At 34.3% G+C, this 24,760-nt stretch overlaps 1 long non-coding RNA gene across 2 annotated transcripts in view; it reads right to left on the reverse strand.

Annotated features, from left to right (window-relative positions):
• Window positions 1-2,346: 2,346 nt before the first annotated feature.
• Window positions 2,347-24,760, reverse strand: part of LOC144283931 (uncharacterized) — a 57,708-nt gene continuing 35,294 nt past the window's right edge. Inside the window, exons 3-4 of one of the 2 annotated variants that reach the window (XR_013352423.1) lie at window positions 3,864-4,000; window positions 2,347-2,479 (exon numbers count right to left, since the gene is read on the reverse strand). This is a non-coding gene — a long non-coding RNA (uncharacterized LOC144283931). Of the gene's footprint in view, window positions 2,480-3,613; window positions 4,001-24,760 lie in introns of those variants that run through there. The other variant, XR_013352422.1, reaches the window with a different exon arrangement.

The raw sequence follows: 24,760 nt of genomic DNA on the forward strand, positions 1-24,760 counted from the left end.
ACTAGAAGAGCTAGGATTTACTGTAAATAATGTTTATGGAAAGTTTTCACCATTTTCTGTATCCCTTTCAATTTGTTAAAATAAATCTGACCATTTCAGTTTTGGTCAAATATCCTTTTCTTAACTAAATGGGGATGGCACACATTGGCCGGTCTCAGAAGTCTACCATGATGTTTCCTATATTGAAGGTTGCATTTGTAGATCACATTAGTGTACAGGAGGGACGATTCTCAAAATAAATGAAAAGTTCCATCATCAAAGGAAAGGAGAGGAGTAATAGATGTTTTGAAAGAAACAAGGAGAAAGCTAAATTATTTGTATGATTAACCTCTGTAATATTATCTTCTTTCAGTGCCTGAAATTCCCATTTTTAAAAATGTCACATTTATATTATTGCAGATCATCATTTCCAAATGAACACTGTAAAATGTTTATATTGTGCATTGATAGAGAAAAGAAGTCCATGTATCGAAGAAGAGGTTTTTTAACTGAAAATAAAGTAATATTCATTTATTAATATACCACCCCAGATGGACCCAATCTTATTTTACTTTTTTTTTGATTTATTTATGGTAGTCACAGAGAGAGAGAGACAAAGACACAGGGAGAAGCAGGCTCCATGCACCGGGAGCCCAACGTGGGATTCGATCCCGGGTCTCCAGGATCGCGCCCTGGGCCAAAGGCAGGCGCTAAACCACTGCGCTACCCAGGGATCCCGTTACTCTTTAGATATACAACAGAACTCTTATATGTCAAAGCTCATAACTGTTTTAACTGAGTATATGGGAATTGGAGACTTTGGAGAAACAGCTTCAATGGAGCCCTTCATCCAGACCAATCATAAATCACAAAAACTTAGAGGTATTTTCAAATGGATTGACTATGTGAAGATAAATATCTAGAATTTTAAATTTAGCTTAAAACTAAATGATGTAAAGTATATAAGTTCAAGACTTTTATTTTTCAGCTGTGCACATTATTTCATTACTGTACTTTTTATACTGTTTGATGCGATCCATTTAAAAGTATACATAGACCAATCACATAAGGCACATGATCTACAAAGTCCACCAAATCACCCATTCTTCCAGATATAGACAAATCTAATTTCTTCATTATAGTATTATTCTAATTAAGATAAACATCAATGTGAGTTTATGCTTAGAAGCTCAGGGCACATAGGTATTCACCATCTTGATCCAATAATCTCTACTTCCCTTATAAAATCTGAATCAATATAATCAGAAATTTTAGGTACATTTAAAAAAAAGTCAAGGGATATGGCAAAGAGAAAAAACCAGCAGAGCTTGCAAAGGCTGAGCTCAAAATAGAAATATTCAACTTGAACTTTAAAAAGTAACCTTGATAGATTGTAAGTTATATTTGCTTTTGGAAGGCTTAAACTGTATATCCAGCACAAATGTACCAGACAAGTCAAATTCCATTGACCTTGGCAATGTCTGAAGGAAAATGTATTCATGGAGATCAGCTGTGCTGAAATTAATCTCTTCTGTTGACAAAATAAAAGTGATGTTTCTTTCTCAAAAAGAGAGAGAGAGAGAGATTATTTTGGCTTCTGGGTTACCTACAATGCTTGGGGCAGAAAAACTAGTCACTGTGGCATTGTAGTCTCTGAAAAAGAAAATCTCATTTACTATTTGTCACAGGAAGTCAATCATGGAGTATCAGTGCAGTGAGGCAGTTTAGCAATCTATGTTCCTGCTAATCTCTCTTTCAGAGTCTACGAAGGGCAACTCTGAGTATTTAAGTAACTGTCTTACACTGCACTTTGGGAAATTTCATTTCATTCTTTTAAGCATGTGTGATATGGAAACATCAATTTTTATTTTACCTGAGATTGATCTATATACTTATTAGCAGACTTTTTAACGTTGTTTTAAAGTTTCAGAGTAGGAGCCTCAGGAACGTGAAAATAAAGCAAAACCAAAACCAAAGACATTCTAAAGTCTATTTTTTTAAAAAATATACTTTTCACTTTAGGACAATTGAAGTTTGAGAGAAAAACTGTAAACATACTACAGAGAATTCCCATATACTCTACATTGAAATTCTTCTATTATCAGCATCTTACATTAATATGGTCTACTTGTTACAATTAATGAACCAATATTATCGTTAGCTAACATGCATAAATAGTGAACCAACCATTATTGTTAACTAAAGTGTATACTTTTTTCAGGATTCCTTAGTTCTTACTTGATGTACTTTTTTCTGTTTTAAGGTCCCATCCACCATACCACATTACCTTTAGTGGTCATCTTGCTGAAGTTCCTCTTGACTATGACTGATTCTTAGAAATCCTTCACTATTTTAGAAGTATCGGCTCAAGCATTTTGTAGGAAGTCTTTCTATTGGGAGTTTTCAGGTATTTTCCTTATGATAATACAGGGCTACGAGCATTTTGGAGGAAGATCACTATGGTAGAGTGCCATTGTCATCATTCATGAAAAAATGCTCCCTATTTTTAATTTTAAAAAAAGGAGGGGGAATTTGAAACCATAATCATTATATTGTAAGTGGTGAAAATGAAAGAGATAGACGATGTTCAACTATTTGTTTCTTAAATTCCATATGCAAGTGAAATCATGTGGTATTTGTCTTTCTCTGACTTATTTTGCTTAGCGTAATATGCTTTAGCTTCATCCACATCATTGCAAATGGCGAGATTTCATTCTTTTTGATGGCTGAGTAATACTTCATCATATATATGTGTGTATATATGTATACCTATAGAATTTCTATTTCCCAATACAAATGAAACATGAGCAAGTCCACAAATGCAGATATCTATAGATAATTAGAACAAATGAGTAAACAAAACCAAATGTATTAAGACTTCCTGAACAACCATAGAGAAAGTACAGGCTGCATGTGTATTCCATGGGTCTACTGGCCACTGAAGTCGACATTTAGACATGAAAATAATAAAATATACATCAGAGTGTTGAAAAATAATCAGAGGGAGATCTACATAAATGCAATGAATCTATAACTGTAATTCATTAACTCCAATAAGGAAAGAGTGAGAAATGCAAATTTACTTTAGTTTTTTTTTTTTTTTTAAACAGCAGAGTTAGGTATACCCAAAGAATAATAATGACAATAGCTATTTAGGATTATCTGGTATTTTCTAGTAAATAGCACCTAAAATAACTGCATTAAATTTATCATCAACTAAAACCCCAATTCTTATTTTGGTAATCCCTTTTGGATACAGAAATTATATTTATAATTTTCAATTCAGACTATATTCTCTAGATACAGAATATTTCTTTGAGTCCTATGAGATATCTAGGTTGCCCTATTTCCTATTCTGCAGTAATACAGGTACAACAGTGTTCTTAATAAAATAAATATGCTAGGTATCTATGGTGACTAAGTCAGTGTGAGAACATAGTTGTAGACATACTAGCTGATAAATCTGGGATGCTCCTCAACCATGGTTATGTCAGTTTCCTTACTTATAAAATGGAGATTACTTATAAAATGGAGATGATTATTATCAGTTATTTTATGTTTATTTTTCAAAAATGAATAAACATTTCTAATGAATTCAAGATCAAATATGTGTGTATGCATATATATATATATATTTTTTTTTTTTACAACTTTTTAAAGTTAAAGTAACATAACCTGCATTTAATGCTATAATTAACAGTGAGCCATAATGTTTCAAATCTGGGCAGTTAGATGCCAGAACCAAAATTCTCAGAAAATAGGTTATCATCTTCCTCTAATAGTTCAATCAGTAATAGGCATCTTTAATATGCATGTGTTTGTTTCATACACATCCAGTATTTTGTTGCCAAAAGTAGGATCATTAATATAGGTTTTGTACTGACCATAGTCTCTAAGTTCCTTTTATGGATACAGTCATGGTATCAGCCTTTTTATTTTCAGTTGCTTCTCATAAAATTATAGAGCATGAAATAAATTCCAGTTGTTTGGATTCCCAGTAAAAGTGATTTCTCAGTAGATGCTATTAAAAAACAGAAGAATAAACACCATATCCTAAATTATATTTCAGAATAAGCACTGTAGGTAAAGTAATTTCCTGTTGTTTGCCAAATGTAAATTTGAAATTCACATAGCGAGTTGATGGTGGAACTAAACCTAGTCCTGTGAATGTTGAACTATCAGTGGAACAGTTAAAAAAATTGCAGCCTATAAAAAACCTCACAGTACTATTAACAAATTGAATGCAGTTATTTCTAGTGAGAATCCTAACCAGTTAAATAAATCTCTTTCTAACTCAATATAATGATGGCTTTCATTTTAGTGCTTTTGCCACCCCTTTATTAGATATTTTAGTTCATGTCAAAGAAAAGTGACTTTATTGGGTATTACAAGCTATTTGTATTAAGAATAATGTTGAACATTTGAGTTGAGTATACTGATTTTTTAGCCATGGCATTCCATTTTTGGCAAGATTGTTAGTTAATCAGAATGACTGAAAAAATAAACTAACCTTTTTTTAAAACAATATAATCCATTCAAGAAAAGATGGATGATAGAATAATTTCAATATATTGATTTGATGTCTTATTCCAGTTGAATTTGAATCAAAATCTTTAAAGTCTACTTTCTACCTCATCATATAAATAACCACATTAGTTTCAGTTTATGAAGAAATGTAGAAATTTCTTTGCTCAAATGAGTGGTCACATATCAATCTGCCACTAAGGACTAAAAAGAGTTTTTATTTTTTTTCCCATGACCTTATTTTTATAATTATAATTCGACAATCATGAATACTTCAATCAAATATGGTACCATAATTTTAAGCATTCTATGCCAATTTAAAACTTTAGGCATTCGCAACCTCCACACCATAGGAAATATAAGAATACTAGAACAGTACAAGAAACTTGAGTTCACTGTAACTTATTTTTTGAGAAAGAAACCATAAGAACTTACAACTTATGTGATATATCAGTCATTTGAAGCTTCAAAGATTAATAAAATATATTAATTTTCCTCAGTAAGTTGAGAAAGATGTAAAGATGACAGCTATGCAACTAACCAGCACATTCAGATCTCTAGTTTTGAGATCTGAACAGAATATTTGTGGGACACCTCCTATTAGATGTGCTAATGATAACAAGAATTCAACATGAGAAAAAGTAAGTTCATTTTCTCTTCTTTGACCCTGAACCTATTCCTTAGCTCAAATCTACCTCATGCCTGCTTTTGCTAACTATGCAATGGCATCAATTTCCACCCAATCATAAAACTCAGATTCAAGAAGTAGTCCAGATCTCTACTTTTATCGATAAGCTTAGCCAACAACTGACTGACTCCCATTAAGTCTCTCTCAAATACCTTTTCACCTAATTATCCTTACAGTTGATTACTTACTTTAAATTGGTCTTCATCTTGAATCTCTGGGACTACAACTACTACTTCTCAAGTAATCCTCCCTCTCAGTGTATCTTACCTTTTTACATCAAATTTTCATACTATTGGGAGAATGATCAAGGCAAAACACAAATTAAACCATAGCCTTTCTTTTTGTGAAACATTTAAGTGCACCATCTATGACATAATTATTTATATTTCTCTAGCCCAATCTTGTTATTCATAGCTCCATTTGCACCTCAAACGTTGACGATTCTAAAACTCCTCTACACTAAGTGCCGCCACTTCATGTGTCTCACTTCCTAGCTCCCGTGCACTTCTATAATCTTTTCCCCTTGAGTGTGGGCTTAACCTAGTCACTTGCTTTTAATGCATAGAATATGGCAACAGAGATGATATGCCACTTATATTAGCACCCTCCTCCTCTTCCCACACCCCACTTCTCTTTTCTCCCTTTCCCTTTCTCTCTCAAAATGTTGTGAGCTACCTTGTCCATGAGGCAATCAACTGTTATCTCAGGCCAAAAGTCAAGAACAACTTGAGACCTGCCAATAACCATGTCAGTGAGCTTGATGCAGATCCTTCCCCAGGCACATTTTGAGGAGGCTGGAGTCCCAGGTGACAACTAAGTGATAGCCTGTGACAGAGCCTGAGCAAGAGGCCTCTTGTCAAGGTTCACCCAGATTTTCAATCCACAGAAACTATGAGTTAATTATTGTTTATTTTAAGCCACTAAGGTGTTGATAACTGGTTATACAGCAAGGAATAAGTACACATGTTGAAAACAGCTGCAATGGAGCAGAAAGGAATAAATAGAAATGATCGGCTAAAAATTCTATGAGGTAGGAATTTTTAAAAGGTTATCATTATGAGTCATGATGATACTAAGATAAGTGGCCATAATATACCATAAGAAAAAATATTCCTATCAACCTCATAACAATTGTGAGGACTATTTTAGATATTGCATTGAGGTCTTAGCAAATACATCAATCAAAAAATATTAATGGCTGTCATAATGCTGCTGCTTATTATTTGAAGGGACTTGAAAGTAATATCTTTTTCTATCTATCTTTATTAGAAATCTACTTGAGATAGGCAAAGAATAATAAGGCATACAGAATATAAAATAGAATTTTTATTATTGTTAATATTATTGCTTTATTTTGTGAATGAAGGTGATACAGTTGAAAGGCAGTGACAGATTCTAATGCCGAATCCCATAGAAAACTTACTCACCCAATGATAGGTAGCTTTGGAATTATTTCAGATATTACCATGTATAGTCAGCTTGAAAAAAAAATCTGTCCTGAAGAACAAAATGTGGGCTCCCAGTAATCTGACTTGTAAAATTAGAGAAAAATAGTGGACTGAGCTACACATTCCCAGGTCTACTCTCAAAGTCACTGACAAAATACCACTCATCTTCCCATAAATAAAGGAGGAAGGAATGGAGATATCAAAGATATTCTAATGGTATGTCCTCCATGTGAAAAAAAAAAGAAAACATTAAGAGTGAGCAATAGTTTCCCATTATCCCAACAATGATTATATTTATTTTTGTATGCTGTCTAAAACTAGCATAGACTTTATAAAATTATCTGTTCAATAAATATTTTGAGGAAAATATGAATAAGCAACCCAAACGTTGTAAATTAAAATGATTCATAATAATAAATTAAAATAGCAGGTAAATTCTGGGTTCGCCATAGATGGAAATAAAACAAAACAAAACAAAACTAGAAAGTATGCTAATCCCACCCATTCAACAAAAAATACGAGATAACTTTTAAAAAAGCAAAACTCTTCTTGAACTTCTCAGAAAAAAGAAATAAGGACAAGGCAAAATCTGAAATCTAAGGGAAGACAGTCAACTCCAAGGAGTTACCAATCACAAGCATTTGCATACATCCAGAAGATGCCATGTGATATACAAACTGCTACAAATAATGCAGGTTATATTTTCAAAAAATTATTAAAGACAAATGTGGGCCATTATGAGGATACATAAAACCCTGAGAACCTCAGATCCAAGATCCACATTCACTCCCAAGCTATTGTCCATGAACCTAATTGGGTAGTTATGGACTGCATGTTTATGTCACCCCTAGACTTATATGGTGAAGTTCTAACCCTAATGTGATACTGTTAGGGGGCAGGGCCTTTGGGGGTACATTAGGTCCAAAGAGTAGAGCCTTCATGAGTGAGATTAGTGCCCTTAAAAGCAGAGACATGAGAGAGCTCTCTCACTCATTTTCTCACTCTCTTTCACACACTCTCTCACTCTCTCTCTTTGTAAAGGTACAAAGAGAAGAAGACCAGATGCAAATCAGGAAGTAGGCCATTATAGGACACAAGATATGCCAGCATCCTGATCTTGGACTTTTCTACCTCTCCAACTATGAAAAATGTTTGTTATTTAAGCCCCCAGGCTATGATGATTAATTATAGCGGCATGGAATGACTAAGACAGCTATGCACGAGGAAGACTGGAATCAGGATGAAGGGCCAGAACAAGAATCTCTTGTTGTATAAACATAGAGGAAGGGAGCAGCACATGCTGTGGGAAAGACACACCTCAGAAGGATCCTCTTTACTTTCTTCCCATGAGGCAAAGCCTCAAGATACTGGGAGAAGAATCGCAAACACTGTTGCCTTTGGAACTCAGGCTAAGGTCCACTGTAGCCGAGAGAAGGGATCAGAAACGTACTCCCGCTACTCCTAGGAGGTGAACGAGGAAATCTAGCTTCAGTCCATTCAAGTCACCCTACAAGTGGAGCACAGAGAGGACCATTGAGAAAACCTCACCTTCATGACTCAGGGATACAAGGTCTGCCTGAGTCTGAGGCTAAATCAAGACAATAGGAAATTTACTGTAGGCCCGTCTCCACCCCAAACCTTAGGCTAGCAAGTACTAAATGACAACACAATTTACCACTGAGGAAATTTAGAAGCATGAGTAATCTTCTCGAAGAGTAGTCACAAAGGGAAGACCTAAAACTGAGGGTAGAGCAACATCCCTGAAATTCTTAAGCAATCCAACTCCCACACTAAAAACAAGGTAACATTAGAGGAATTTGAAGCCTGTGGTAAGGTGCAAATAACCATAGCAACAACAGGACCAAACCCAGATCAATTCTGAAATAGACTGACTCAACAACCCACAGTAAAAACCTGGCAGAAAAAAGAAATGTGTCTGCATGCATTGATACGATTTTCCTAAGTGTTTTAAGCTTACAGAAAATATCCAACTTCAACCAAAACTTACAAAATGCACAAAGAAACAAGAAATGGATGTACCATCAGTAGAGAAAGTAATAAACAAAACTAGTCTTAGATAGGTCCCAGTTGTTGGAATTATCAAAGACAAAAACTTTAAAAATAAACACTCCAGTGAAAAAGGTGAACATGTATATAAAGAGATGGGCATTTCAGTACAGAATGGAAACGATAAGAAATAAATGAGATAGTGGGAGGAAAATGTGATTTTTCAGTCATAGAACACTACATGCTAACTGATGCACTCTTCCCTGTAGAACCACTCGAAACACTTAAGGATCTCATCTGAAAATATCTTGATATAATTTGTTTATATTTGGTTGGGGGTCTTTATTCCTTTATATGATGAAACAATAGTATGAATTTCAGGGTTAGTCAAACAAAATGTCAGCTCTCAGAAACATTTCTAAGTATGTGCATATTCTGTGCCCATCTCTCTCTCTCTCTCAGTGCATATGGTCCACCTGGGACTGCCTGTCAGATTTCCCACACCCACTACTTGCCTCAGAGTGATGATTTTCTAGGGTGACTGAGAGGTCCTCTCTTCCTTTTGTGAACCAAATCAAGCAAATTAGGGTTTTTACTGAGATCTGATACATATTTTATGGGAAAGAGAGGGTCGTTATTCCTCTAGGATCACTAGTTAGAAGAAGGGTTATGCAATCTTGGATCTTCCAAACTTTCTTTGCCCACATGTGGAATGTAACTGAAAAAGAAATAGCCATAGGAAAGTAACGCCAAATAGAAGGAGAAAATGAAAAAGGTAATTTTACAAATTTTTTTCTGGGGTCTTTATTTCTTGGCTTGCCAGAAAAAGCCTTCATTTGAATACAGACTTGGAATAAGCTTGATAGTTCAAATAAAATTACAAAAACTATGGAAATTATTTTTTAATGTTGGAAAATGTTTAGCAAAACAGAAAACATACAAAAATAGAAGACAAGTACCTTTTACTAAATAAAAATGTACAGATTTTAAAACATACCAGAAAACAAGAAGTTGTATAATGAGTATAAACATTTGCTACAAATATGAAAAGGATTTCATTTCCACAATAAATAATATTCCTGATATCAACAATAATGAAAAATGTTAACTACACTGGAATTTAAAATGGAACATGAAAATGTACAAAAAGTTATAACACATAGCAGGTAGCTAGCTACTCAAGATGTAGGGAGATTTGATAGGATAGATGACTTAGAAGCTTTTTCTATTTGCAAAACCAAGTATACTTATTAAGAGAGACAAGTCAAATAGTTTAGCATATCATCCATTATTAACCTGGTAGTACATGGTATAACTTATTTCCCATAAAGCTAACTATAATAGTCCCTTATATAAGCCAGCCTCAATGATTGCTATTAAATTAGTGTCACCAACTGGTAGATTACACAGTTTAAAACACTTCTGCTGATTGTTCCACGGCATTACTGTTTATATGAAACCTTAATATCCGCTAAACATAAAAGTAAAGCTAAAATGAGATTATATAATTAAGAAATTCATCCTAAAGATTTCCATTTAAAGACAAATTAATTATATGCATTATTTCATGATGTATAATAAATATGTCACTTTCATAGAAAATTGCCTAATAGTTTTTAAATTTAAATGGAAAGATAGGGATCCCTGGGTGGCTTGGCGGTTTAGCGCCTGCCTACAGCCTAGGGCACCATCCTGGAGTCCAGGATCGAGTCCTGCATTAGACTTCCTGTGTGGAACCTGTTTCTCCCTTTGCCTGTTATCTCTGCTCCTCTCTCTCTCTCTCTCTCTCTCTCTCTGTCTCTCATGAATAAATAAAATCTTTTTTAAAATTTTTTAAAAAAATAAATGGGAAGATAAAGTATAAAGTCAAAAATACCAAAGATTACTTTGTTTAGATCAGAACATACACACTAGCTATTACAGAATATAAATCTGAACATGCTGAGTCGTGTGTGTATTATTAGTGTGACAGGACACTCTAGAAAAAAAGTACAAAAAAAGAAAGAAAACTTCAGTGGTGACATAATACATATTGGTGTAGAATAGTGTGTTTAGAGAAATAAAAGAAAGGCCTTATGATAGAAGTAAATGAAAAGAGCTACTTTTGCATAAAAAATGGGATTATCAACAATACTTTAAAAAAGTGTGGCAGTTATATTTTACGTCACAATTTTGCTTAGTATCATGCTTAGAAATATGCACTCTCCTATTAGTGCAGCCACTCATTGAAATGATAACTTGGAAAGTCACTGCTTAGAGCATTAAAAAGTTAGGTCTAGTTCATTGCAAAGAATTTCTTCAAATTTAAGAGAAACAACATTTTCCATAACACTAACTGCATCTTATTAGATTTGGGCTTTATAAACAAATTCCAAAATTATTTGAGTGTATTTTCTATATATGCTATGGCCAAATATTTTAAAAATTTATTTAAATCAAATATTAAATTCTAACATGTGAAAGATATCCCACTGATAGTTTTAAAATACTGCCTCATCTGAGTACTGTAAATCATCCTTATTTTATGATACATCTTTATATAAAACATGTTTAAAGAAATGCATTTATTGTAATCAGTTGTTGAAACAGGATATAAATATTATTTCCATTCAAAATTCATGATAATTCTATCAGAGCTAAGTTTAAACGTACCTTTAAATGTACTGACTCTAATGAATAAACTTTGCCAAAAGTACTATGATTATCATGGAACTATGATTCACATTTTTAAGAAAAATTAAATTCCCTTTAATAAACCTATCATGGAAAAGGAAATATAGATATCAATTAGCGCAACTGATAACATCACAAAAGGAGACAGTCATACACCATCTAGTATCTGATGAAAGAACATAATATGCTTAAATGCTACTTATAATACTACTTAAATAGTCCTGCCCAAATGTTAGACCTGATTCTGTTGAAACCTATAGATCTAGCTACTCATTTTAAAAACACAGAAACACAGATGTCAGAGAAATGTCCCCAAAATAGTATGAAGGTGTAATCAATAACATACAGACTGCATATGATCCTATGGGAAAAAGATTTTGTCAACAAATAAATTACAAAACAAAACCAGAGACAAAACTTGAAGATAAATGAGTGTAGTGTGAACATGTGCATGTATATATAAATTACAATAATTTTGGTTCAAACAAAATGAAAGTAATGGAATTTTTAAGACAATGGGAACATAAGAACAATGATTTTTAAAGGATACGGTTTTAAAATTTGCATATGATTATGACATTATTTTTTTTAAAGAAATTCTTTTTTAAAGATACATATTTAAGCTTTTACATATGTAAAAGTATGGTTTATAGAAGCAGTTAAGATATAAATAATATAATGTTAGACTTCAGTTGATAATCATTGAAGCTATGTGATGCTCACATAAGGAATCATATTAGTCTTCTTTCATCTAATTTTTTCATAATAAAATTTAGGGACACCTTAGTGGCTCAGTGGGTTAAGCATCTGCCTTCAGCTCAGGTCATGATCCCGGAGTCCTGGGATCAAGCCCCATATTGGGTTCCCTGCTCAACAGGAAGCCTGCCTCTCTCTCTGCCTCTGTCTGCCACTTCTCCTGATTATGTGTGCTCTGTCAAATAAATAATTAAAATCTTTAAAAAAAATTAAAAATTATTTTATAGTGCCTATTTAAAGACAAAGTATTATAGAGAAGCCATAATAGAGAAATTTATTTATTTATTTATTTATTTATTTATTTATTTATTTATTTATTTATTTTTTTATTGGTGTTCAATTTACTAACATACAGAATAATACCCAGTGCCCGTCACCCATTCACTCCCACCCCCCGCCCTCCTCCCCTTCTACCACCCCTAGTTCGTTTCCCAGAGTTAGCAGTCTTTACGTTCTGTCTCCCTTTCTGATATTTCCCACGCATTTCTTCTCCCTTCCCTTATTTTCCCTTTCACTATTATTTATATTCCCCAAATGAATGAGAACATATAATGTTTGTCCTTCTCCGACTGACTTACTTCACTCAGCATAATACCCTCCAGTTCCATCCACGTTGAAGCAAATGGTGGGTATTTGTCATTTCTAATAGCTGAGTAATATTCCATTGTATACATAATAGAGAAATTTATTAATGATTTTTATCTTCTTACTAAGCAGTTTGATTGACTTTTATTATTCAAAATAGATTAACTTATTTTTTTCAAAATAGAGTAATTTATGCTGTTACTTTTCACATTTGTAAAACCCAAAAACTTTTTATTCTCTTTCAAATGTATAATTAAGGATTTCACTCATTATATTTACTGAAATTGCTTCCAATGATTGCATTTTATTATAATTACTTTTACTAGTAGAGTAATTTTTCTGATTAAAGCATTTGTAGATGTTACTATGATGAATACAGAAGATAAATGGATATCCAAGAATAATTTATATCTTTGGCCTTCTTATCTCAAATAACTATTTCCAAAATTATGCTCTTTCTCTTCCCACAAAAATGGAATGTTATATAATCAAAGTGAGATCAGTATGAATTCACCAGTTCTGATGCTGTTAATAATGAGAAGATAATACCTAAATTAAACATCTGTATGAGATTTATGGAAAAGGAGTTCCAGGCAGATGAGAGAGAAAGAAAAGAAAGAAAAGAAAGAAAGAAAGAAAGAAAGAAAGAAAGAAAGAAAGAAAGAAAAGAAAGAAAGAAAAGAAAAAAATCTCTGAGTTCAGAAAAGGATTAAACTGAAGAAATCAACAAATTCAGTTGTCCAGAAATGAGATAAGTCAAAGGAAGAATGGATTCAAGTAAGTTTTGTTAGCAAAAGTCATATTATGATTCATGATTAGGAATAAGCAAATGTGAGGAAGATTGATGAGAAATGGGGAGGCATGTTCTGGTTGTTGGTGAGGAATTTAAGTTCATAAAGTAAAGTTTAGGGAGTGTTCGGGAGAGAAAATGCAAGTCTCAAAAAGTAAAGAAGTAGGCAAACTGAAGTAAACCAATGTCAAAATCCTTGAAATAGTCTAGGAAAAGACCCTACTGAGATAGGAAATAAAAACTGGTCAAATACATGATATATTAGGAATTAGAGTAGATATGATTTGAGGTTGGAGGAAAGAGAAGAATGAACTGTAAGATTTTTCCACACCTCCTCCACCCAAGCAGCTGCATATACAGTTTCGGGATTTACCAAGACAGAAAAGCTAATAGGAGAGCAGATACGCAGAGACAGAGTATGTAATCTACAATTGTGTTCTTTTCTTCTTTCCTTCCTTCCTTCCTTCCTTCCTTCCTTCCTTCCTTCCTTCCTTCCTCTCTTCCTTCCTTCTTGCCTTCCTTCCTCTCTCTTTCTTTCCTCCTCCCCTCCCTTAAATTCTTTCCTTAGCTTTCCTTTTCTTCCCTTTCTTTTTAATGAAATTTAAAATCTGTATTTTGTACCCAACCCAAAATGTTAAGAAGACAGTTGCATATATAAATCTGAAAAGTTCAGGGGCTCCTAGGTGGCTCAGATGGTTAAGTGTGTCTGCCTTCAGCTTGGGGTCATGATCTCTGGATCCTGGCATGAAGCCCCACCTCGGGCTCCCAGCTCATTGGGGAGCCTGCTTCTCCCTCTGCCTGTCCCTCTGCCTCTCCCCTTGCTCATGGTCTCTCTCTCTCTCTCTCTCTATCTCTCTGCCTCAATTGAATAAATAAAATATTTAGTAAATAAAATAAAATAAAATAAATCTGAAAAGTTCATGAGAGGAAATGTTCAGGAGTTATACATTTCATATCATTACATATCTGACTTTTTAAATCTGTAAAATGAAATGAGATTCCCTGCACAAAAACGGATTCTTGGAATGTTTTGCAATTTGTAAGTTTGGAAGACAAAACAAAAGCTTTTTAAAGTGAGTGTGCATTTTCATGTCAGGACTTTAAGTATCAGAGGTTATTTTTGTACTTCAAATTCATCTAATAATGCATCATGCTTCACAAGAATGAGTGAATCAATAAACAAGTAAGATGGAAATCCTGAGGAGAACCATTCAGAATAAAGTATTTTTTTTTTAAGATTCTATTTATTTACTCATGAGAGACAGAAAGAGAGAGAGGCAGAGATACGGGCAGAGGGAGAAGCAGGCTCCATTCAGGAAGCCCAATGTGGGGACTTGATCCTGGAATTCCAGTATCACACCCTGAGCTGAAGGCAGACGCTCAACCACGGTGACACCCAGGCATTCCTAGAATAAATCATTTTAAAAAGATGAGAGAACCTTCTGGCCACAATATCTTAGCCATCCTCCTAAAATGCCTCAAAAACTGAACACAATATATAAGTTAATGGCTTTCAAAAAAAGTAGATAATTTCTGTCAGTGTAGGACAGTGATTTCTGAGAGATACAAATAAGACCTCTATCAACATCTCAGCTGACTGCCTGGAGACAGTGCCCAGGGCACATCCAAAGGGAGTTGCCAGATTGAAGGTAGAAGAATAGGAAAAATAGGAGCAAAAATTTCCCCAGGTTTTATGAAAATCATTTACCCACAGATCCAAGAAGCTCAACAAACTCTAAATACAAGAAATACAAAGAAAGTTACATGAAGGCACGTGATCATGAAGTTTTTCAAAGCCAGAGACACAGAGAAGGACATAAAAGTAATCAGAGAAAGAAGACACATTATGGATAGAAGAACAATTACAGGATTAAAACAAGGTAATACAAAATAAAATAGAACAACAATTGAATGGACTGAAGAAGAAAATTGTCAACCTAGATTTCATATCCAGTAAAAAGGCAAAACAGAGGCAAAACAAAGGCAAAGACTCAAATATACAGAAACTATAAGGCTTCATTACCCACAGATCTGCCCTGAAATATGTTAATAGAAGTTATTAGAATAAAATATTAACACATAACAACCCAGTATGAAGAATACTAAAAATCTGTGAATAAATATAATTTCCTATTTAAATTACCTTCAAGAATAATTGTTTATAAGCAAATAATAAGAATGTTTTATGGCACTTATGACATATGTAGAAAGAAATGTATAAAAATTACATGTAGCATGGGAAAGTATATATGGAAATATTCATTTTATAGTTTACATAAGTTTTAAGTGACACAATATTATTTGAAAGCATACTATGACAAGTAGAAATGTATACTAGGAAATTTAAAGTAATCTATCTCACGCACAAAGAATTACAGTTAATAAATGGACAAGCAAATAACAGGCAGTCATGAAAAACTCAGTTAATTCAAAAGAAAGTTAAAAAAGAAAGACTAGGACAAAGGTATAAAGAAACCACATACACACATACACAGCCCAAAATGATAGATACAAATCTAACCATATCGTAGCCAAATCAAACTCAAATAGGCTAATCATCCCATTTAAATGCAGCTATTGTAAATAAAATGTTATAAATTTAAGAGAAAAAAATATTATTAGGGATAAAATGATCACTATTTACTAGTGATATCAGCAATTCACCAGAAATAAGCAATCCTAAATGTTTATGAACTTAATAACAAAGCTTCAGAATACATTAAAAAAAAAAAACAGAACTGAAAAGAGAACCAGGCAAATCATAGTAAATTTTTTTTACAAATAACCCACATAAAAAGTAGACAGAAAATCAGTAAGGAATAAGAAAGCTTGAACATTATACTTAGTGGTTAAACACTCAGGACTTTCCTTTAAACAAGACAGGAATGTCTGCTCTCAGCATCCTATTTAGTACAGAAAATCCTAGACAGAGCAATAAGGCAAAAAAATGAAATAAAAAGATCTACAGTTTGGGAAAATAAAAAAAAATTAACATGGTGATATAATTGTCTACTCAAAAAACTCCCAAGGACTAGAGTTGTATATTTTGAACCATCCTGTCATCCCAAAGAGAAAACACACTTGGTCACAGTGTTTGATACTTCTAATGCACTGTTGAATCCAATTTGCTAGCATTTTGTTGACTATTCTGTACCCATGTCCATCAGGCATATTAGCCTATAGGTTTCTTTTCCTGCAGTGTTCTCGTCTTGTTTGGGTATCAGGGTAATGCCAACATCATAAAATGAGTTTGCATGTGGGTGTTCAATTTTCCCAACTCCATTTGTTGAAGAGACTGTCTTTTTCCTTTGGATTTTCATTCCTGCTTTGTCAAAGATTAGTTGACCACAAAGTTGAGGGTCCATTTCTGGGCGCCCTATCCTGTTCCATTGATCTGTGTCTGTTTTTGTGCCAGTACCATACTGTCTTGGTGATTATAGCTTTGTAATAGAACTTGAAGTGAAGCATTGTGATGCCACAAGCTTTGGTTTTCTTTTTCAATATTCATTTGGCTATTCAGAGTCTTCTCTGGTTCTATACAAATTTTAGGATTATTGATGGTATTTAGATAGGGACTGCATTGAATGTATAGATTGCTCTGGGGAGCATAAACATTTAACAATATTTGTTCTTCCAATCCATGAGCATGGAATGTCTTTCCATTTCTTTTTGTGTTCCTCAATTTCTTTCATGGGTGTTCTATAGTTTTCCAAGTACAGATCCTTTGTTGTGCCTTTATTTTTTAAAATAAGTTTTCCGTCCTTTTTTTTTTTCTGTCTTGTCTCTTTCTGGGACTCCTACTGTGTATATACTGATTTGTTTGATGGTTTCTCATAAGTCCTTTAGTCTCTCTTCACTCTTTCATTCTTTTTTGTATTTGCTTCTCTAACTTGATCATTTTAAATGATCTTTCTTCAACTTTGCTGATTGTTATTTCCTTCTAAGATTGATCGAGTCTGCTGTTGAAGCTGTTTATTAAATTTGTCAGTTCAGTATTCTTTAGGTACAGAATTTTTGTTTGGCTCTTTTTTCCCCCTTTTTTATATTTCTATTTTGTTCATGCATCATTTTCTGGATTTCATTTACTGTTGCTATGTTTCCTTTTAATGCACTAGGCTCATTTAAAGTGATTGTTTTGTTTTGTTTTGTTTTTTGGTCAGGCAATTTATAGATCTCATTTTTTAAGGTCTCTTGTTGGAGATTTCTATTTTTTTTCTTTGACGTGTCATGGCTTCCTGATCCTTTGTGTTCCTTACATCTTTGTGTTGCTGTCTGTGCATATGAAAAAATAGCCACCTCTCCAAGTCCTTATCTACCATCTTTGACAAGGAAAATCTTCACCTGTCAATCCAGGGAGAGATTTTAGGAGTCTCTCAAGCCTTTTCTGTATATATGTGTCTTCTCTGGACTTCTCTATATAAATTACTGAACAAAGGATTGACTGGTTTCTTTTCCTTTTAAATTTTTTTTTAATTTTTATTTATTTATGATAGTCACAGAGAGAGAGAGAGAGAGCCAGAGACACAGGCAGAGGGAGAAGCAGGCTCCATGCACCGGGAGCCCGACGTGGGATTCGATCCCGGGTCTCCAGGATCGTGCCCCGGGCCAAAGGCAGGCGCCAAACCGCTGCGCCACCCAGGGATCCCTCTTTTCCTTTTAGGAGCCCATAATCTCTTGTTCCATCTGGTGTCTGACTGCTGTACAATAGGCCAGTATGTTGGATGCATGCTTTATTTCTATCCCTCCTTCCTTGTCCAGGTGTCTAACTCTGTACCTTCTCTCTCTGTTGCTGAGCCAGTCTGGGTACAGTAAGCCACCTGCGCCTTTTCTTTGTTCTGAGTTGCTCTCATTAAATTATGCCAGTTCCTTCAGCATTCCACGTAAAAAGAAACAAACTACTTCCTCCAACAGCTCATTGATAGATCAGGGCCATAGCAGGCATACTCAACACTTTATCTCTTTCTTGGGGGAGAAGCCTCAGATTCTGTTTTCTCTCAATCTCACAGAGCCATCTCACCTTCCGCAAGCAAGCAGCTTACCATGTTATTTTTTTCTCACCTGCCTCTAGGTATCTTATTTTTGGCTATTCCATCAACACTCCATGTGAAGCAAGACAGAAACTGGCCCCTCAGGTAGCACAACTAAAAGGCCAGTGTCTTCTATGTTTCACTCTTCTTTTATTCAGGGAGAAGTTTCAAGTTAAAGCCAGCCCCCTTTAATCCCTAAAGCCTCAACTCTTTGACCACATGGTCTTTCTGTCTTGACCAAACCCCATCTTGAGCCATTTCCTTAGCATTGGCTACCTAGGGTCCCACCATAAGTCACCTTCCTAGCATACATTATCTGGTGCAATCTGATTGGCTCATGATGAATAATAGACACTCCTATCACTTAGCAAATTCCAAGAGCTTAAAGGTTATGTCCCAAGAACTGAGGATAAAATCCAGCCACATATTTTATTTTATAGATCTTCTACTCAGGGTATGAAAAGGTTGAAATTAAGGTGTTCCCTAAATGTGGACCCTGAATCAAGGAATGAAGCACTTTCAATCTCCCTTAGGTTGTTTGAGAAATTCATTCATATGTAGTTTTGTGACTGATATCCTCTTTTTTTGTTGTTGTTGTTGTTAGCTCTTGGCTGGAGAGCATTCTCAATGTCTAGTGGCCACTTCTGGGTCTTTGTGACATGGCCCACTCAGCAATATGCCCATTTGCTCCTCAGGCCAAGAGATCAGTCTCTGCTTTGAGTATCTTTTAACATGGGCTCATTTAATTATGTCTGATCCACATAGGGATAACCTCTCTACTGATTATATTAAAGTCAACTGATTAGGGACATTAATTAGGTCTTCAAAATTCCTTTGACCATATCACAGGAATATTTCTCATCATATTCACAGCTGTTACTGGTACTCAAGTGGAAGAGTTTATAGGGTGGGAATTTGGGGTCTCAATTTTTGCTTGCCACATCTCTGGGAAACAATTTGTCAGTTTCTCATAAAATTAAAACAGAGCAATTGCACTACTGGGCTTTTATCCTAGAGAAATTAAAACTCATATTCACACAGAAACCTTCACATGAATATATGTATCATCTTTGTTCATAATAACTGGATACAAAAATGCAAAACTCAAATGTTAATTTTTAATTAACTTACCAAAGAGGAATCATATTTAGAGAAGAGATCTAGCAAAGGAATGAGGATTTCTAAAGGAATAAACTTCATGGGAAAGGACTCATACATGCAACAGGAAAACAGAGCAGTGCCATGGTGATTAACAGGAATTTAAAAAGACTAGTGTGGTTTAACCTCATAAAACAGTGGAAAAATGATGAAAGATTCCTTTCAATACTATAAAACCCATAATTGGCATATAATCAAATAAATTACCTAGGGCAATTTTACTAATTAAAATATAAACACTTTTAATACATCATTTTACTTGTTTAATATAATTGTCTATATATAGTATCCTTGTGAAATATCAATTTACTGTACAATAAAATGTAGCTGGATAAGCTATAGGTTTCATTTTCAACACCTATTGATGACGAGAACCTTGGCATTTTCAACAATATCTCCAAGTACCTAACAGTAATGAATCAGGTGTATGAAAGTATCATGCATGATAATAAAATAAATGTCCCTAATGACCTTTATAATATGTGAAGAAAATAAGGAAGGAGAAGGAGGCAGAAGAAAAGTAAAGGTAAAGGAGAAAAAATATTAAAACTCAAAGTTGAGATAATAGAGATTGGCTAAAGGAAAGCATTTGTTGGGGTTTTTTGGGTTCAATGTTGTTAAGAACATTATAAATGAATGAACTTTTTTCATCACTTATGTGTGCACGTATGTATATACACATACTTGTGTTTTAATATTTCCTAAATTAGAACATGTTCTGTAATCATAGTTGGTTAAAGGAATTTTATAATGAAAATTCTATTTCCTTTACATATGCTAGCTTGGACTGCAATTCTTTTGTTGACAATAATACAAAGAATATGGCAATATCAAATGTTATAAAAGAGATGTCAGTAGCCTAAAAGAACTTTTAAAGAAAATAAAAAGTACATTTTCAGAAATCCTACATTACTGAAGCTCTTCAAATCACAGAGGAAAATACTGTACAGAAAAACACAGATGTGGATACACCAATTAATCAATAACTGGATTTAAAATTCCAGAATATGAATAAAGAAAAGATTTAGGCATATCTTAATGAATTCTTTTCACTTGTTTTTTTAAATTGAGCATGAGGGATATATGATTAAAAGATATATTTAATTAAATTTAAAAAGCTCTTTCAAAAATATAAAATATACGTTGTGGAAATTTTGTATAATAATTTACTTAGCAATGTTTCTGAATTATTTTTTGTAGCAAGTAAAATAGAAGTGCAATTATACTCTATGGCATTTCTGGTTGTATGAAAATTGTATTGGGTAAGTTCTTAACATTTGCAATCCCAGGAAAGGAACAAAAAAATCATATACCGTATGTCCAGATATTTGTTATTTATCAAACTATTAAGCAAAACATCTATTATCCTCCCATTTTGATAAATACCTCTTTATTGTTATCAAGAAGGCTCACAGTCCATCCCTTTTCTCTTTCCACCCTCTAGGTCCTTCTTTCATCAGGATGAGCCTCCCATTCACATATGCATATACTCTCTAGGCTGTTCATCCAAGTTCAGTCTATATTGTAGTCTCTACAATCAACAATTCCCTTTCAACAACCCTCTGGGATTAGAGGTAGATCTAAATGGGTGGTCTGAGCTATAGAAGACTGATTGGCTGTTGAGGATTTAACTAAACTATTCTATTGCTGCCTCAGCATCTAGTCTGTAAACTAAGTGGCTCGCAGGCCCCTTGAACTGACACCAGCCTCTTTCTCAAGTGCATGCCACTGATGACAGCCTACATAGTAACAAGGGTAAGTCTCTGTTAGGACTTTCCCTATGCTGCTGCTGAGGGACAGTCTCTTCAGCCTCTCAACTCCTTCATTTATGCACCCTCGAGATAAGACCATCCTAGAGCTTACCAAAATGTCTCATGGTTAGTTTAAATTGACCAATCCAGCCTTAGCCTGGGAACTCCAAAAGCATTCTACCCACAAATCCTAACAAAGACATGTACCTCAAGTCTGCTGCTTGCTTTCTGCCCACACCCTGCCCTGACCTCCCCATGTGGTCACTTAAGGCATGCTGTGTTCTTCCTCCAGTACTGTGAGTAATAAACTTCTCTATTTCACTTTCCCTTGTGGTCTTTGTTAAACTGTGGCTCAGTATTCACCCAAGGGCCTCATTTAACAAATGTTAATTTAAAAAAATATCTCAACACTAGCAAGGAAGCTAGCATAGGCCATGGAACCAAACTGAGGCTCATTTCGGGTAGAAGAGAATCTCTAAGGCAGCTATAATGTAGATAGGTGTTCATTAGGTTCAGCACTCTCCCCAGGGGCCTGAAGAAAAGGCTATAGCCAGAGAAGAGCCAGAATGAGTCCCTCATAGAAATCAGGCCCATATCAGAAGCTCTAAGCTCTTCTTGGCCAGGTATAAGGCTGGCACGGTAAGGCAAAATGCTTGAAAATCAAACTGACTTATAAGAAATGTACTTCAAGGCTAACAGGTTGTTGATAAAATGCTGGCATGTTGGTCAAATGATTTTTTAAAACTCCTGATATGAAATAGTGAGTCACGTTTTCACATTTTTTCCTTCCCTCCTTTTATTGTGTCAATAATTCCTTCATCTTGCCATCACATATTTGCTATCGCACCTCACAAGTTCCACTGCACTATTTATTGAGAAGAACTCTTCTGAGTTCTTCACTATTCCCATAAAAACACCTTTGCCAGAGAATCTGCAGTAATTCTCCAATTACCTAAGTTATCTAGAGAGTCCAACAAAACTACACCAAATAGTACCATGACTGATTGGCTGAATTTAAATTATGGAAATACTTTCATAACTACTAGATTCATCTATCTGAATATGGAAAGGACTTTTTTAAAGATTTATTTATTTATTCATGAGAGACAGACCGAGAGAGAGAGGTTGAGACACAGGCAGAGGAGATGCAGGCTCCTCACAGGGAGCCCAATGCGGGACTCGATCCCAGAACCTAGGATCACGCCCTGAGCCACAGACAGGCACCCAACCACTGAGCCACCCAGGCATTCCAGGATTTTTTTTTAACAAATCAGATTTAGTACATGCTTTTTAGTGAATGAAATTCCTTAGTGAATATAACTGAAGCGAAGGTTTTGTGTCATTAGAAGGAATTATTAAAAAACATAAATTAAAAAGCAATCCCAATGTTAAAGTAAAAATTTTGTTGAACATAAAATATTTCTTAATACAATGGTAAATTAAATATCTTTCGTTTTCTTTATTGTAAGTGTGCTGAGTGAAGATAGTATGTAACTACATCTAGATGGCTCTTCCAGTTTATCAAGCTTCGAGATTACCATACTCTAAAATGCTTCCCAAGTGCCATTATTTTAACTAAAATTATTTGATATGTACCTGTACCTTGGACAGTACGCTTTATATCAGTTAAATCTTTACATTAATATCTTTGTATTTTCCTTAATGAGTCCCTTTCAATGTTGAAGAAAAGTGATAAAGGAAAATAAAATGAATTGGAGATAAAAGAAAATGCTTGAGAATGCATGTTCACTCATCAGATTTTATCATTAGCATTACTTTCATTGAATTAAAGGAAAACTAATTTAGTACTGAAATACGCAAATAGCTTGTTTGTGATGTTATAGTTCTACGTCTTAGAGTGCTAATTGGCTGCCTGTTGAGCCAAAGAAATCACTGCAGGAAGATCTAATATGTCTGTTACTATTCAACTAACAGTGCTAAAAAAGCTAGCATATATTTATATACCCTTACTGCTTCGCACTAAATGTAGTATATAATAGGTACATAATAAAGATTAATGAGAAAAAAAATAGTGAAATGGAGGTCAATATAATAGTCCAATTTTCACAGGGTCTTGGTTACTCTCTGGTCACCAACCTGGCACCTTCAGAAAGTATTGCTTTTAAACCCTTAGAGTACACCTAAGGCACTTAAGTTGCCTTTAGTACACCTAAAAGCAACTTAATTATAACAGTGAGTACCCCCAGATAAATCTAATGAGTGAATGAAAATGCAATTAATATTGATGAGCTACTAGAAATACACACTATTACCAAGTCTTTAATTCTCATACATTAAAGCACAAACTATAATGGAATCCCAGTGAGCTGAAAGAGTTAATAAAGCTTCATACTGCCCTGAAAATCTCCACTTTGGAACAAAACTGAGAATTGAGTTTGAGATTGAATCACCTATTGTAGGAGTGATAAACAGAGGAATAGATCAAATGACTGTTACAGTGTAACCATGAATTTTCTATCCTGTCTTATTTCACAGAAGGTGGGTTATATATCTGGCTGATAGATTCTAGGTTTTTCAAGAAGACACGGGAGATGTTAAAACAAATACTAGAAAAAAGTATGTGAAATAGATTCTGTAATTAATATATCTACAAACAAACGGCTGAGCAACAAGCAAGAAACTCTCAAAGTTAATGATGGAGAAATCAGTCAATAATTATTTCTAGTTTGACTCCATGCCAAGAAACAGAAATCGTTTTAATGAAAAATGTAATAGGAGAAAAAGGAACACTTGAGCAAGCTACATGAAAATAAAAACGTCAGTGCTAGATGTGAAATTACTGATGCAGATAAAGAGAAACTCTTTAGATTTACTCTTTTCTTTGGGTGATAGATAGCTCACAATGCAGGCAGAGTATCTGCAGAATAATGGAAAGAAGAATTTTCTTGTATGCTTGATAGAAACTCAGGAAACTATGTGAGATTGATATAATGAGACAATCTACAATGCCTAGAGAAGAGGTATTGAGCAACGTCAAACCATTAAACAAATCACAGTGGGCTGGATACCCAGAGACCAAAAAACAGCTTTCAGAAAGTCTGATAGACTTTATGACTTGGCTAGTGGCCAAGGCACTGCACATGAAAGATGACTGAGATAGGTTTGATACTGAATTGCATTTGTGAAAGGATAGACAAAACTAATTCAGGAAGACATACAGAAATCCATGAGGAAGTAGATTATAGACAGAGACAATATTTCATTTGAAAAACACAAATCTGACAAATGAAACTAAAGGGATCACTAATCATACCATCCCTTTAAGAAGAAAGAGGAAAAAAATTAACGAATGAATTTTAAAAATTCACCCATAGATGGAATATATAACACTGTGCCCGGTGCAATATCAATCA

Source organism: Canis aureus, chromosome 15 (genome assembly GCF_053574225.1).
Source record: "Canis aureus isolate CA01 chromosome 15, VMU_Caureus_v.1.0, whole genome shotgun sequence".
Lineage (NCBI taxonomy): Eukaryota > Metazoa > Chordata > Mammalia > Carnivora > Canidae > Canis > Canis aureus.